General features: G+C 44.4%; 1 long non-coding RNA gene across 1 annotated transcript; it reads right to left on the minus strand.

The window, feature by feature from the left end:
- Positions 1–706: 706 nt before the first annotated feature.
- On the minus strand, positions 707–4,873 carry LOC119028952. The gene is made up of 3 exons (XR_005077860.1): positions 4,854–4,873; positions 2,928–3,029; positions 707–1,536 (listed from the first exon to the last, which is right to left on the minus strand). It is a non-coding gene; the product is annotated as an uncharacterized LOC119028952 (long non-coding RNA).
- Positions 4,874–16,703: the final 11,830 nt, after the last annotated feature.

Genomic DNA, 16,703 nt, shown 5'->3' on the forward strand with positions numbered 1-16,703 from the left:
TGTGGGAACATGCACACTAAATCATTGGGTAAAGTCAGTGTTAGCCAATACCGACCCCAACTCCCTCCATTTTTAAGCGTGTAATCTATAAATTTCATAGATAAACAAAGGCCAAACTCATTAACCAGCATCCTGATATGAGCTCGCAGACATCCTGAGGGTAAGGGTTTGTTCAAAAGGTAAACTTTGCAAGACATCTGTCAGAAAGAAAGCCATCTTTCCTCTTTGCCTAATAGCTACAGGCTCGTAGAGATTCTGCCTCCGGTTCTTTCGTTTTGGAATGAAAAGCATTTAAATAGATCAAGTCTTTGATTCTCCAGTCATTCTGCACAGTATTCAGAATAAAGAATACACGAATGCCCTTTTCCCAATATATGTCAGGGCATTCAGGACAATAGAGTACTGTCCTGCATAAACCAGACACACGTGGAAGCAGACCAAGAATCGCCTTATCAGTATGTCTTTCTGGTAAATGGGAAGAGAAAGAGTAATCCGATCCAAGATCTGTGTAAGATCATCATTCATCCTCAGTTGCAAGCCAAAGTACAGTTCACAGAACACTCCTATCCTTCAGCGAAATCTGTTTTGGCCACGTCGAGCTCTTATTTAACTACATTTTCCCACTTAAGCACATTTACAAGTGCAGTCTAAGTACAAATATGAGTACCATATGTAAATAAATGTGCCTGACCGCAGAGTTTTACCACGAAAACATGAAAAGGTGAGAAGTCCATGACCCACTTTTCCACACTCAGGAGGGGAAGGACAAAGCAGCCAGAGATCTGGTCAAAGCCAAGTGAAAGTCCTGCCTAAATTCCTCCGGCATGAATTGGTCCAAGCTCGACTCCGGCATGTGGATCGATTTCAGCTCAGGCATCACAGATGTCATCGTGTCTGGGATGTGCATCTGAACCGAGCCGGTCCATTCATCCATCCATTATTCAATACCCATGCACTTATCCTGGCCAGGGTCGCCAGGGGAGCTGGAGCCAATCCCAGCATGCATCAGGAGACAGGCCGAGTACACCCATTCTTTCTCTGTGGACTTTGCACCTTCTCCATGTGTCGGGGATGGCTTTCCTCCAGGTGCGCCTATCTCCCTCCCAGCGCGTAGGTTTCGTGAACTGGAGACGCTAAGACTTCGCGGAGGTGTGAATCTGAGAGCCAGTCGAGCCCCGAAGGTTAAACCTGAAAGGATAAACCAGGTTTTTTTGTGGTTGCTTTTCTGAGAAGTTATGCCGTGATCTAATTCTCACAACATTAGCGACACAAGTTTGTCAGCGGTGGGGCCTTGGTGACTGTGATTCCAGTAAGTGTTTTGAAACCACCTGTTGCTGCCAGATATCCTACCTCCAGAGACAGCTGTGTGGATGTGCGTGTGTGTTCGCTCTTGTGCATCCATGTTTGCGTGCATGCGTGTGCTTGCGTGTGCCTTCGCCTGCGCGTGTGTCAGAGCATCCAGCTCATGCATTCCTCTCGGATGGAGTCAGTGCTCTGGAGGAGACCCTGCTGCCTGGACTATTGAGTGTGTCAGGACTGCGAGGGAAAGAAGAAAGGAAAAAGAAAAAGTGAGCGAGGCTGGCTTTTCAGAGCCACACTTGGTATTATGCCACACACACACACACACACACACACACACACACACACAATAGTGAAGCACCCCTGCAAAAACTTTACTGGATCCCATAGGCAATTTCCTCCTGTAGTTCATCCAGGAATCACTCCATAACTCAAGGACTGCAGCTATTTGCCTATGACACATCTACAGGTGTGCACCCCAGTCGAGGACCCCCAGTCCTGGGCCCCCAGGACGCCACTTGGAAGCATCTTTCTGATCCAAGTTCTCAGACCAGCGTTGGTCTTCCTCTCGCCCAGAGAGTCTCTGCATGGGAGGCCTTATTACACAGGGGCTCAGAGGTGGATAAAGGGGCTGAATCTGAATCTGCTGTGTGTGTACGTGTGGTAAACCACTACACTGGTCTCTACATCGGTTTATAATGAAAGATTCAGCTGGCTGTGGATGACTTTGTATGTCAGAGTCATCATTAATCGTTATTATTCTCAGCTGACATAGAAAAATGACGACCTCCTGAGTAAAGCCCAGCTGGCTTAATCCAACCAGTGAAGCCTGAACTATGATGAATATACTGACATGGGTTTTAGGAAGTAAAAGATGAAAAGGATGTTGATGATCTATTAGTTACAACAGACAAACTTCTTGATCCTCTTCTGTATGCCCAGGGAGTCTATACTGCCTCAAACATGGGGACTCTTCCAGATGTTTAGGCTTGTGTTCACTGTCTTGATTGTCTTTGTAATTAGAAGTGTGCCACTACTGTTGGAGCAGTAGATCAAACGTCACATTACATAGAAAGTAAGGTAAAGATAAAAAAAACTGCTCAACTCTCAGGACCGCTTGCATTTGCATATTATATGGCGACGCCACATTTACCGCAACTTGTCTGTTTCCGTCCTCTTTATAAAGCCTCTTAGAGCCGAGGGGAACCTCAGAGTCGGGGCAATAAACTGCTTCTAAACAGCCGGCCATGAATAATGAATGATTAATTAAGTATTCATTTATCTTCAATTACTCCCTCATTAAAAGTCAATGTGTAATAACCTCAGACATCAGTACATTAGCTGACCCTCGAAGCAGTCTGGTATTAATGAAGAGCTTCAGATCCCTGACCGTTCCGCGGTGTTTGCGTTGGTCGGAGTCAGACTAGCCCGTTCCTGAACTCAGCAGCATTAGCATAATGTTGAACACTCTCAGCGTATCTGAAAACAGTGATTTTTCAGCTTAAACTGAACTTGTGAACTCTTGTCGTATTAAGTTTGCTCCGCAGAAATCTCCCTCTCGTGCTCCACCTCTCAACACACACACACACACACACACACACACACACACACACATTCCCGCTTCCTACCTGGCGTTTGACTCTCCAACATCAAACCGGGCCGTCTAACCGCAGCCCTCCTCCCGGGAGTGTTGCTCTTTGATCCCCATGTTGTCGCAGCTCACAGGGAACCTTCACAGACAGACAGAACCCAGAACATATCCTGCTTCATGTTTTTTACAGCCCTCGGAGAGAGACGATATTCTTACAACGTCGCTCTTACAGCTCCACATAATTCTGCTGCAAAGTATATACGAGCATTTTCTCTCTTTGGATACCATCAGAATGGATTCCGGGTTACAAATCATCACATAGGGCCTACGTAAGTGCATGTAACAGCACTACGTCAGAGTATTTTACAGTGTTATTTCACATAAAAAGCCAGCGTTCAGGCTTATATCTGCTTTTATCCTCCCGTATTGATTAAAGGAAGCTGTAAATCAGAGGATAATTTGACAATAATTGGTGATTTTATAACTTCACCCTCACAGAGGAACCATACGACCCTTGACCACCAAGCAGAGCCAAACGGAGGAAGACGAATGGCGTCAAATTATATATTCTGAATACTTTAAGTGCGGCTTAATGGCTCTCGGCTTGAGGTTCCGATGTCGCGCATTACATCACCTAATTAATGTGAGCTAAACTACGCCGCTTGGTCGCTAATGTGACAGCTTGACGAGTGTTTTCACGTGTGAGCCGAGCAGCGCCGGGCGTGTCGGGTGGAAGGGCTCCAGCTGAATCCACTGTTCTCCATAATGAAGACAACCTATACAATGTCATGGAGCACGGACCGGCGCTGACGTTGTTATTCGTATTGCGGAGCTGCTCAAGTGTGTCGTTCTATTTGAAAATGAAATTTAAAAAAAAAAAGCATGAGCGTCCTAACCTAATAAAAGAGCAGGGATCGTGACACTCGCATGGCGGATTTTCAGTCGGGATGATTTACGCCACAGAAATGTTTTATAGAGCTCATCTTAAAAGTTGCAGTTAAATTCAAAACAACTTTCTTTTGGATGGAAAGCAGACTCCTGCTTCTTGGAAGTGAATTACCTACTACCCCACTTCTCCCCCTTTTACCCCCTCCCACCATATCCTTTTACCCCCCTAAAACTCCTCCGTCTTCTACTCCACGTCCTTTAACTTCCATTTTCCCCCTCCCTTCCCCCTCCTTTCCCCAACCTTCTGTAAAGATTGCCAACATATGTTTGAGAGAGAGAGAGAGATCCCACAACATCTCTGGCTCCAGGGCCTCTATCTGAGATACAGTCGGGGCCTCTCTGGGCTTAGTAACCTTGGTAACTCCCACTGCTCAGTACTTTACCTTTACATCAACATGGCACCGGGCCCACATCGCCTGGGGATCTCTGCTTTCTGTCTCTTCACCTCATCCATCGTCTCCCTTTCTGCTCTGCACTGATCCAAGTCTTCCTCTCGCCATACATTTTCACCTGAAGCCTCCTCCGGTCGGCCCTCGCGCCGTTCAATCGCCACATTACAGGAAAACCCCCAGACCGCAGTTTGACTCCACATGGTTCTCATTTGAAAGTGTTGACCTTATATCAAGTTAATTGTTCATGCTGGTTTGCAGACAGTAAAAAAGGACAGGAAGCAATCCTGCGATAGGCTACAGTTACAGTAAATACATGTGTTCCAACTACAGCTGTGACAGGAGATAAGGTCCTGTCTGGGATCCCAGACGGGCCTACTTAAGGAAAGTGGGCTGCACTTTGTTTGTGGAACCTCTTTCCTGTTCAGTTAATCACAACATCAATAACTGTTCATTCATGCCGCATAGAAAATGCCAAAAGTGGACCCGCTGCTGTCACCGCAGCTGGTGGAAAAGAGACTTCTAACAACAGACATTCTCTCACAACGCTGTGTTTACTGTCGTGGTAGGTTTAGACATGAAAACATTACGTTAGGGTTTTAGGGAAACATCATGTTCCGGCTCACCTGGTCTTGACACCAGAAACTCCAAAATTTCCATTGATTTCACACTGCTGAATGTTGAAACGCTGTCTTGAACAGTGGTCTCTGGCTCGCCCAGCTGTTACACCTCCACCATCTCCTCCAGATCCTGACATGAAAGTTAGCTTACAAGCGTTTAATGTTAACATGACACCAATGGTAGAAATCTCAGCATTATACAGTGCGTATGACAGGTACAAATGTTAACATATCTGTGGTTTGCAGAATTGTGTAATGCCAAACATATTGTTCTGGTGACTCTCCTCTGATGACTCAGCTGACGTTGACCTAAAAAGTGCTGAAAGCAAAATCTGTTGAAAAACAGTCAGACGTGATAGAAAGGCAGCTCGCTGTTAGTTGACTAGTTAGGGAAAAAACCTACAGATTAGTTTTTTTCCTTTTTTGGAAAATGTAAAAATACTGACAGTAACTTAAGTACCTTTTAGTTTGCGTAACATATAACCAAATGTTTAAAGTTTTGGCAAATGTTTGGGCCCAACTGAGGTTCTTTATTTCACCAATGTATCTGGATGTTATGTTGGCATTGAAAATGTGTCAGTTATGTGAATTAAAGGTGCACTATGTAGTTTTTGGGAGGAAATTTTAATCAGAAGAGAAAGATCTTCATTAATTGGTCTTCATGCTTAAACCAAAAAAGAAACCTCTTTTTATTGTCATGAATGAATGAACTGAAAAAATCAAACTGACTTGAAAGAACAACACAGTTTCATTGTGTTTCATTTTACTTTGTCTATATTTGGCGGACCCTGCCACCTGATTAGGACCTTGTTTGGGACATTATTTTCCTTTATATAGTTATGGGGAAATACATAGTTTTGAGTTTGTATTGTAACCTTATCAATATTGTAAGTAGCCTATTACCTCTGTGAAAATTACATAGTGCCTCTTTAAATTACAAAGACACATTTTTTATTCATCTCTGTGTAAAACTAATGGCTTTTCTTTGGTTCAGGATTTGTTTATCTTTGCAACATGATTGTGAAGAAGTACAGAAGTATTGTGTGTTGATGAATGACAGTACATTTGGGTGCTGTTGCAGTGTGCGCCTTGTGGGAACTATTTGGAGGTTTAAAATTCCTGCCTGCATGGACTTGATGGATAAATTGAGAGCAGCATTGCCAAAAAGACAAGAAAACAAATGTCAAACATGCAGTTGAATATATTTCATGATGTGTGAACCATTCAAGAGGCCTCCGCTCCCCCGACAGTCTCATCCACCTCCTGAACCCCTGCAGAGACGACCTCACCACAACAGATCTGACCAGCACTCGGAGCACAGGCATCATTTGTTCTTCGTACTTCAGCGGCTCCTCCTGATCTGAACGATCCCATGTCCATTAAACAAAAGCAGACGCAGTCGTGTGATTGATGAATGGGCGAGCTGTGAATCAGGCAGGATGAGTCAGTGATTAATGTGAGAGTGATGTCCTGCTTCGCTACTTTATGCATCTTGTACTTTCTGGAAAAGAGCGTGATGCTGTAAATTGATTTGCATGTTTCCAAATGTGTGTGTGTGCGAGTGTTTTGTGTCAGATCCTGGTTCGAATTAAAGACTTCCCGACATGATTGTAACATTATATAGCTCTCAGCCAAAAGTGCGCAACACGCCTCTGCTCTTGATTTTGAACAACACACGCGTGCACGCAGCGGCCATGGCACATTGGTTTTACATTTTACAGCTGATTGCAGTTACCTCCTATTAGTTCGCCCAAAAAGAACAAAGACAGAGAACTGAACTTGAACACCTCACTGAAGAGCTGATTTAATCTAAAAATGTTGCCTCTAATCGAGTCCTCTCAGGCTTTTTCCACTTTTCTAGCTTCAAACTCCAGATTATCCGCCAACAAAAATAAAGTTGTGAAATTCAGGGTCTTTTGCAGCAAGTGGTACATTCTCAATCCAATCATTCCTCTTCGAGATCGCTCACATATTGAGTTAGTGGAACCTGTGGCAATGATCCTTCTAGATAAAATGGAAAACTGGTGGTGGATGCTGGAAGGATGAGGTCACAACTAAGACGAAGCGATAAAGGAGAATTTCCACGGAAAGCACTACAAAAGAACACGTTCAAACAAACAGAGCTGGACTAAACTGGTCTTTATTTTCCTCCAAAGAATAAATATAAATTCGATATATCTTAACATGCTGACGACAATCTTTGCTTTGACACTAAAGGGCTGAACAACTGTAGATTATAAACATAATGGCTTGAACCAGGATTTGTAGTCATGTTAGCAGCATCGCTCTGCAGAGGGCAAAATCTTCAAATATCTCAAAATTTGGACATTTTGAGATGTTAAAATGGTCACTTATATTCAAACTGGACAGACGATGATTCCTGACTTCTAATCTAGAGTCGCCATGAGGTCGACGTTTGTGGTTCTGAGTGTTACGTCTCAACAACTGGTGGATGGATTTCCATGAAAATCGATACAGGCATTCATGGTCCCCTGGGGATGAACTGTAATGACTGTGGTTACTCCATGACTCTTTTTGGATCACGCCACCAGGAGGTCAAAAATTCAAATGTGTCCAGTGCTTTGGTTGATGATATTCCCATCAGCCTCACCTGTAGGGAACACCAAGCTTAGTAATGAATTATTAACAAGAAATTCCTGATTAACTCTGTTACAAGGGCTCTATATCAGATGTTAATGACTTTACTGTACAGATTCTATATCAATTAATATTTAGATCATGATTAGTTCAAAAGTATCTGTGAGTTGAGGTAAATGGTAAATGGTCATATTCTATAGCACTTTTCCAGTCCACTGACCACTCAAGACTCTTTACAGCACTTGTCACATTCGTCCAATTACACACACGTTCACACACTTATCTATCCATCTTACCTCGATGTGCAGCTGAGGGATCCAAGGGGTCAAACCACTGACCTCTCCGATTAGTGGACAGCCCGCTCTGGACAACCCGATCCACAGCCGGCCACAAGTAACAACTACTGTGTTCATGAGTCACTGCTGATTAACTATGAATCAGCCATCCATTTTTAAATGCAGATTAAATCAGTTCTTCCGGATGGAGAGTGTTCAGTTACAATAGCTTCTTTACATTTGAAGCATTATTCTGTTAATTCTGTGCATTTACACTTTAGGAACACAGTCCAGAGACTCTAATGAAGACGCTGAAGGCTTAAAAACATTAGTCATTAAATAACATTTGTGGAGGACATCCATGAGCTCCAGTATACTTCAGAGTATATTCCTGTATATTTTCCAGATGGTTGAATGGCCTTCTCTGAGTACCGGACAGGCTGTGAACTCCTTGTGAAGTGGTTGAAGCATGTTTAACTTCTTCTCTCACGTATTCAATTTGTCCTCAAGATTTGTAGCTGTATGTTAGTCACTATGCTGTCGTTTAATCTTTGACTCACAGTTTATACTGTAACGGGTTAAATACAGAAACTGGAGAGAGGTGCAGCTCGTCATGCCTCACTGTTTCATCTGTAGAGACTTAAGCATATTTCAATGGTTGTGTCAAACAGAGAAATGCTTCCTCACGCTGTTGACTCACTGTAGTTTTAACATTCCCAGCTGTTGGCACAAGTGTTCTTACATTATGATCACCAGAGGCCATACAGACTGATCTTCACACGATGTTCATTTGTCTTACACTGTGAATAAATGTCTATTAACCGTTTCAGTTCTTGTTCTATGCATCAAGTCCACTGAAAATTCAACCAGGATGAGCGACAGATAACTTACAGAAACTTGCTGCTGGAGGGGGGGCGAAGGTTAGTTTGAGCTGTGTGTTGTCTGCGGTGACAGCCTGGTTAAAAGTGAAGAGCTATAAAAGAGAAATATTACGAGCACGCTCTCCCGTCGGACTTCTCCAGGAGCACTCCTCCAGGAGGTCCAGGTTGACTAATCTAATATTCACCATGCAGATTTAAAGAGCGTGCTGCTGTGAGGGGAAAGCACGCAGACTTCTTCTCTGGAATACATTCATCACGAGGTGTCCGTGCAGTCTGCGCCTGACACTCTGAATAATCTCTACAAGCTGTTCGTGGGATGAGGTCGCTCTCGGAGACGGTCGTGTAGCGTGCATATCTGCTGCCGTTTTGTCGAAATGCACATCATCAGCGGCGGCTGCGCCTCGCATCATTTACTCTAATCAACCACACACACACAAGCCACTTCACTCTCTTACACACCATCACTTCAAACCCGTCCATTACCACCCTCCACTATCAGCTGCACGTCTTGGTGCTCACCACGACACGGCCCCCATAAACCTGAGAGATTAGACGGGTGGTTATGACGGGCAGCCGTCATCACCTCTGTTTATTCAATCTCCGTCCCCCTCTCACCTCTCTTCTTCTCTCCCAGGACTCGATCTTTGACTCCTTTAGGGAGGTCTGCACTTCTAGGAAAACCCCTCTGGACCCAGCAAAAAAGACACCACAAAAACAGAGAGCGGGACGTGTACGCATCCACACAGATAACCACCACACATGTGTTGAAGCATGCCAGTCCTCCCAGAGGATTTGGGATGTTTTGGCTGAATAAACACGAGCTTGTTTATGCTCTGAGGTGGCGGTCAGCAGCCTTGAGAGATTCAAAGACCTTTTTTTTCTGTAAAAATGATTATGGTGGCAGATAAACATGAGCGCTGAACCACAGAGGACTTTTAAAGCTCTCAAAGGTGAATCTTTTTTTCTACTTGAAGTGTCCTCATCAATGTTGGACATCATACCATGGGCCCTGTTGTAACTACGGTGTGTGTTCTAAAGGGCATGGCACAAGTGGGTTCAGGGTGCATAAGTTAAATGGTGGATAATCTGGGTCCAGCTGATAAATCCTGAGATCCTGTCTAGAAATATTTATTTCAGAAGCTACACATTTCCTCTGGAGAGTTTCCTTCGTCCTGTCTAGTTTATAAATAAAGCTATTAGTTTTGCTGAAAGCCACAATATTTTTTGACATTACTGCATTAATGGAAATGTTTCAAACAACTAAAAGCAGCTTTTTTATAATCATAAAATCAAGGTGTACAATGTTTACTTCAAATAACAGGTAAAATACTTCGCCTTTAACTTAAATCCAGCTTTTTTTTAAGTGATCGGCGGTGCAGCCACCTTCTGCAGCCTTAAGATAGCAATGTGCAATCAACATGTTGATCTGAAACTAGCAATGACACTTGTGCTGTGTTGTGCAAAGCTTTGCACCAGGCATAAGACAGAGCCCCATGAGTTGGAGACTGATATGTCCATATCAGGTGCTCACCAAATGGTCTCTGCTCTCGGGTGCAGAAATATTACCCAAACACTCGAGGAGCCTCAAGCCTCGGTGAACCAGAGCCCAACACGGCCTGAGAGGCAGAGAAACAACGAGCATCCGCGCTGGGAACAATCCACAACACAGAGAGCGAAGACAGAATGATCTGGGACATCTGCAGAGGACATTCTGCAGAAAATGTCAACAAACAAATGAGAGAGGAGTGATGCATGTGATTTGTGGCTGCGCAGGAATCCTGCAGAACAATAGCAAAGTCAACAACATTAAGATAAGTACATAATGCACTTCCGTAGTGTACACACACACACACACCCACTCGCCGACATTTGCATAAATAGTGTATACATACACTGACACACTGATGTCGAGCGGCAGTAAATCAGCTGGAATGTGGTTTCAATAGTCTGAGTCACCGTGGTTGGAGCCAGAGAGACACTGTGGTTTATCCCCAGCAGAGTTATGATCCCAGTAGTAAACATGGGGACGAGCCACACGCCCACGCAGTGACCACCCACCTCTGCGTCCTCTGTCCGGACGCCGAGCGTTTGGACGGCGTGTCTTCAACCCACTGATTGATTTTCGCACTTTAGGCCGAGCTCAGACGGTTGGTCGCTCAGACCTCCGTGTCTCTGGGACGCACTACTGTAAATATCAGACAGCCAGAAGGTTTTGTGCTGAGTGAAATACGACAGGTGACCACGGTGTGACCCAGGACGCTGGAGGCTCTCAGACAGAAACCATAAAGCTCGCTCTCCTTCTGAAATGGAAACTGTTGGGTCTCAGCGTTGGCAGGACATGAAGACACCAGGCTCGTTAGTGATTAATACTTGTCTTCCTCTCTCTTCCTGGCTTCACTGTGTTAAACCTGCAAACTATTAATTTCCACTTTCCCTTTTAGTGTCATAAGCTGAGTTTCGATGCAGATCCAACAGAATGGAATGCAAGTGAAAAATGAAAAAAAAAACAAGACTTGAGACTACACTGCTGAGTTGTAATGACAGCTTTTAGAGACATAAAAGACTCCTACCAGACATTTGTATCTGTATTTTGTTTATAAGCGCTTGTGACTGGATCTGGATTTGCCCCAAGAGTCTTAAAAATCACTCTGGATTCATCAAGCTCCAATGAAACGCACTTACATAGCCTAAGAAATGTTTTGTTGACAGTTCAGAACAAGACACAAATTATAAAGCGACTTCAGACGCCAGTGTGCTTCATCAGAGCGGCCTGTCGGATGGTTGAACAGTTCTTTCCCTCCCACACCTTTTCCGATGTCGTAATTGGGCGCGCTGTGTTCAACGATTTCTCTGAATACCCAAAAAAACTGATGATCTGACATTCACACCCACTTTGCGCTGTCATTGGCCAGCTGTGCGGGCGTGGGAGAGTGAGGAGGGTTTGAATTTCTCTCTCAACTCTCTTTTTTAATTCTTGTCACAACTGCATTCTGTCACTTTTCATGTGATCAGCAGAGTACAGCGCTGTGAAAGCCTTCTGCGAGAGACGCCAGGGGCCAAATCACAGTGGTTCGAGCAGCGTTCTTTGAGGAACTACTGGCAGCTACGGGTGGAGATTACAGCATCTATTATATTAGAACTGGAAAGAACATTCATTAAGCTTTATTTACCAGCTGGCTCCCCTGGTGGCAGCGTTCTCCTACATGTACTGTAGATGTGATTGGTTGACGTCAGCCAGTGTTAGACGGTGATAGACAGACGGTTTGTTAAATCACCTGCCAAGTGTATTTTTGAAATTGCCTGAACTTTTTTAGAGAGCATCCATGGATGACTTCCCAGATGGTTGCGTCAGGTTATGCTGTTGCCATATTTCAACAAAATTGTGTCTTTGGATCAGCTACAAGCACTTGATATTTGACAAGGCTCGACAGCATGTCATGCAAATTACATTGTCTCGAGCCGCACCGGCCAGATTTACTCTAAATCCGCCCTTTTGTTTATTCTCTGGAAAATCCAATTTAACATTATTCAACAAAGGCATGTATGGTTTAGATTTCTGTGTATAATTTGTCCAGCAGAACTATCTACAACATGTTTACTTAAAAAAGTAAAGAACATTAAGTCATCAAAATATCATAATTATCTGTGTATTGACATGAAGTCTTCCAAAATGGATAAAATTACATTGGAGCATTGTGGGAAGTCTGCTGCTGCTAGAGTATTGACAACAACAGACAAAAAAAAAAGATGCTCAGAGAAAATACAATGTCAAGCCCTGGTGTGACTTCTAAATATCTTATGACACAGCTGGAGTCACTTTAAAGATTAGAGGATTTCAGCTCAAAGACAATGACTGTCATCGTCAAGCTTGTGAGTAATAATTCAAGATTTCCTTGTATTTCATCCCCGCAGGATCTAAGCTGATCAACAGATCACACATGCATGAAGGCAAAGTAGTGTCTCCCAGACAACACCGTGATTTATGTACCCAAACCTCGCATTTAAACATGACTCACAAAACACTCTTGACAGGAAGAAACCGAAGGAGACATGAGACGGAAGCTGTCGGCCGTCAAGGAAGAGAGTGGAGGAAGAGGATGTTGGTAGCGACCCCCAACCGGCCGATCACCTGGTGCAAGCATCAAAATTCTCCCCAGGAACCTCTACTGGTCATCTCATCGTCACGCCCACTCTGTTCACTATAAATAACCCCGTCTATGAGTCTATTGTTCCCGCACGGCCATTCATGAAGGGGAAGGCCACACTTTCACCTCATTGACTGGTTGTGTGTTTGTGCACTGGAAGCGACAGCGTGTCCGCGCCGCAGGTGGGCGCCTGGAAGCGTGTCTAAGAGGAGGAGGATTTACGAGGTGGTGTGAGACAGGACGGGGGGACACGGTCTGCCTGACGGGATGCTTCAGGCGGAGGTCAGGTGGATGATGTTACTGAGGAGAGTTTACGGCACAAACGATGGCTGTCATAACACTGCACCGTTACTGGAACCTCTTCAGACTTTCGCAACGCACATCTGCATCGCTCTCCGAATGTATACAGCCAGAAGCACGCTGGTTTTGAATGGAGAGTGCTGAGCTTGCAGGCTGTGTTTGCCCATTAGTCTTAATGGCAGCGCTGGAAAAACCTTCCATTAAGTTCTTGTTCAGGGTTTCCCTTGAAAGAGTACACCGGAACATGGTAATGGCTGTTCGCTGGATCTTATTGAACACTGAGTTTCCTCCTGTACTAATTTGCTTCCCCTTCCCATGCACGGCCTCCTGAGCAGTGCCTGTTGCTTGATGTAATTACACCAGCATCCACTAGATGGGGTGTTCTGACCCCTTGGTCTGTGGTGCACCATGCCAAATGCTCAACCATGGTGGTTCACCATAGATCTGCCATCTAACCCAGGCTCATTGTGGGATATTAATACACAGCAAGTCACGTGAAACCTGCTCGTTCCAATTCTCACAAAGCACACACTGACACTCTTGACTGCTGTGAAGAGCATTTTTTTTTTTTTTTCCGAAGCTGGAAGTGTTTTTGCGGTGGATCTGACAACATTATGAGGAATCTAAATTACTGCCACATTTATTATAATTATCCCCGACCCACCCACTCCTCCCTGTGTCTCTCTGTTCGAGTGTGATGTTCAGAGAACTGTGATTGAACCCTGTCTCACGATCCAGCTCTGATCTGCTCATGTTGTTGTTATTTGTGTTGCGTACGAGGATGGAGAGTCACAGGTCTCAGAGGTTCTGTAGGCTCTCAACAGTTCCAGTCTGTCTCGTCTTGACTCTTCATGGTACGAGGACGGAGGGCCGGGCCGAGGTTGGCTTCGGGCTGCGGCGTTTGAGGGAACCAGAATCCTGCCAACGACTATGAGACGCTCCACTGTCAAAGACCCATGTTTGTGTTTACACATTTGAGCGTGTGGGAACGGTTTCAGGCCTGCATGTGCATTCTGTGTTCTCGTGTCATTATGGTTCTGGGTTCAATGTACTTAAAGCATGCGGCTCCCCTCGTCTCCATCAATCAGGGGGTTCTCGCAGACAGTCTCGGAGTCATGGGCCTATTAGCCACCGCGATCAAACTCATCTCCAACACAGTTTCACTCACGATGACTTTAATCTGGGTCCATCCCTCAAAAACCCTGCTCCCCTCACTCCTGGTGCCTCAGAATGGGGACATTAAACACGGTCTACCCAAAATCTGTGATGATGTCATGAGAACAGTCACATCGGATGAGTCGAATGAGGCAAGCGTCAAAAGGGGTTTCTCACCGCTTTGAAATACGACATGAAAGCTGTGTTTGAGCGCAACAACAGAAACAGGCTGTAAACACACTCGTTAGCAAGCAGACTAAACTGAAACTTTCTTGCAAGCAGATGCTTTTTCACACGTCCATCAGACACGGACCAACATTAGCGTTCGTTTTGACTCATGTTTTTTAGTCCACCCCATGAAAGTAAGCTCAGTCTGCTTTGATTTGAGTCTTTCGACCGACTCGTGAGAAAGAATCTGGCTCCTCTGGCAGCTAAATGCTCCACTTTGTTCACCAGTTAGTCATCATCTTTAGCCCATTTGCTGCTGGGCAGGTGGAGAATGGTGGGTTTTTTTTGTTTTTTTTTGTTTTAGAGCTTTTTCCTTTTAACAGCCTCCCACTGTCTCTGGAAACAATGCAGATGTGAGCAGCGAGTGTGAAGCAAACCACTGAGGTTGCAGCAGTAAAACCAGAACACTGAGTTGAAAGATGCTTTAATGCTCTGCAGAGTGGAGCGGGAAGCAGAGGTGGGTGATAATTCTCCGCGAGCACATTTACAACCCAGATCCTGGAAAAGGTTGGGATGTTGTGTAAAGCATAAATTAAAACAGAATGCGATGCTTTGTAAAACATTTCCCACCTATTCAAGTGAATGAAATGGTAATTAGAGGTAATAAAACTTGTTTTTTTTTGTAAATTTAAACATCATAATTTAAGGCCTGCGACACACAAAGTGTGCAGATCCACAGTGTCAGAACCAGAAGCAGTCAGATGATCAGGGCGTCGTATGAAAATATTGATTTTAGAAGCTTTAACTATATGTAATTTCTTTCTATCAAAACCAATGTACAGTAAAGTGATCTGGCTGTTGTCTTAACAACGACTATTGCTGATGAAAATCTGTTTGACGGGATCCCGACACAATTGCTTACGTGTGGGGTCATGTTTTAGTTTCATTTACGGCACGTTGAGTCTCGTTCGCCATCTCTCATCGTTACTCTTTGACTTTATCCCGAAGCTTCAGCAACAGGCAACCAAATTAAACATATTATTTGAATATTGTTGGAAACAAAGTATACAACTCAACAATTTCCATTAGATATATTTTTAAACCACAAAGTGCGAGAGAGAGATAGAGGACATTTTAAGAGTTAATGTAATTTTCTCCAAAATGTCCACACACACCTGCCAGTGGAAATTCCATCTCTGTTTGGCAACACGGGGCGATCCCGGCAAAGTATATTTATGTGCGCTTGTGAAATCATCTGATCAAAGTCGAGGCTGGGTGGAGAAAATGTGTGAGTGTTCGACAGCCAAGTATTAATAGCTCCGCTCTTGCATGTTGGGTGAACGGGACACATGAAGGTGTACAGCATGTCTGGTTTGTGGGTTTGCCAATTATGCTGTGTAGGTGTGAGGTGTCAAACTGGTAGCAGTCATAAAAAAAAAGAAAAGAAAACGTACACTCAGTCTTGGAAGAGTCACTCCAGAAAATACAGAGACTTCTGCTGAGTCAGCGGTGGATTCATATCCTGTCTGATGCCAGCCCACGGATGAATGTTGAAGCCCGTCCAGCTATTAGCCTGAAGGGACGATTAAGATCACCCTTCATATTTCAGTCATAACCATATTAAAACATTGTCTGATGGATAAATACAAACATGTGCCTTTCATTTCCTAGAACACAGGAAACAGGAAGTCAGGGGACAGGAAGAGAGCGTAATGGCCCTCATTCCGATTCGGGTCCCTGATCCAAAAAAGCTAAAAGTGTTTTCATGTTGTGAGTGTTTCTCATTTTCTGTCCATTTTTGAATCCATCTGAAGGATCGCTGTGACTTCAAATTCCCTGTCCCAAAAATAAAATCTAGGTCTGCGAGGGGGGAAAAACCTTATCTGTTCCACGTTTAATCCATTTGTTTCGTATCCATCCAATGTCCTTTACCAAGATTTGATTTCATATTAACCAAGTAAACAGGAAACGCACGTCCCAGCCCCCTCGGCATGCGCTCGTTCTGTACAAAATTCATTATTCCACCCCACCCACACACCCTTATGATCTAGAGCGCGTTAACACTGGCATCCACCCGCCCCTGTGCTGCGCAGAAACCTCTCATAATCTGCTTTGATCCCACTCATTTTCTCATTGAGCTAAATTGAAAATCCCCTCTCCTCTCCCACTATATTTCCAATTCCTTCCACTCTTCTGTGATTGCTCACCCAGTGTGAAATTAACCAACTCTTCCAAAACTAACAAGTTTGAAGTCGTGTTGGTTCAGACAGGGTCGCCGCCACACCCCACATCCGTGTCCCCCCCCCGTTTCCCTCCTTTCCTGTGGAAATGGGA

The sequence above is a fragment of the Acanthopagrus latus genome, chromosome 11 (assembly GCF_904848185.1).
Source record: "Acanthopagrus latus isolate v.2019 chromosome 11, fAcaLat1.1, whole genome shotgun sequence".
Lineage (NCBI taxonomy): Eukaryota > Metazoa > Chordata > Actinopteri > Spariformes > Sparidae > Acanthopagrus > Acanthopagrus latus.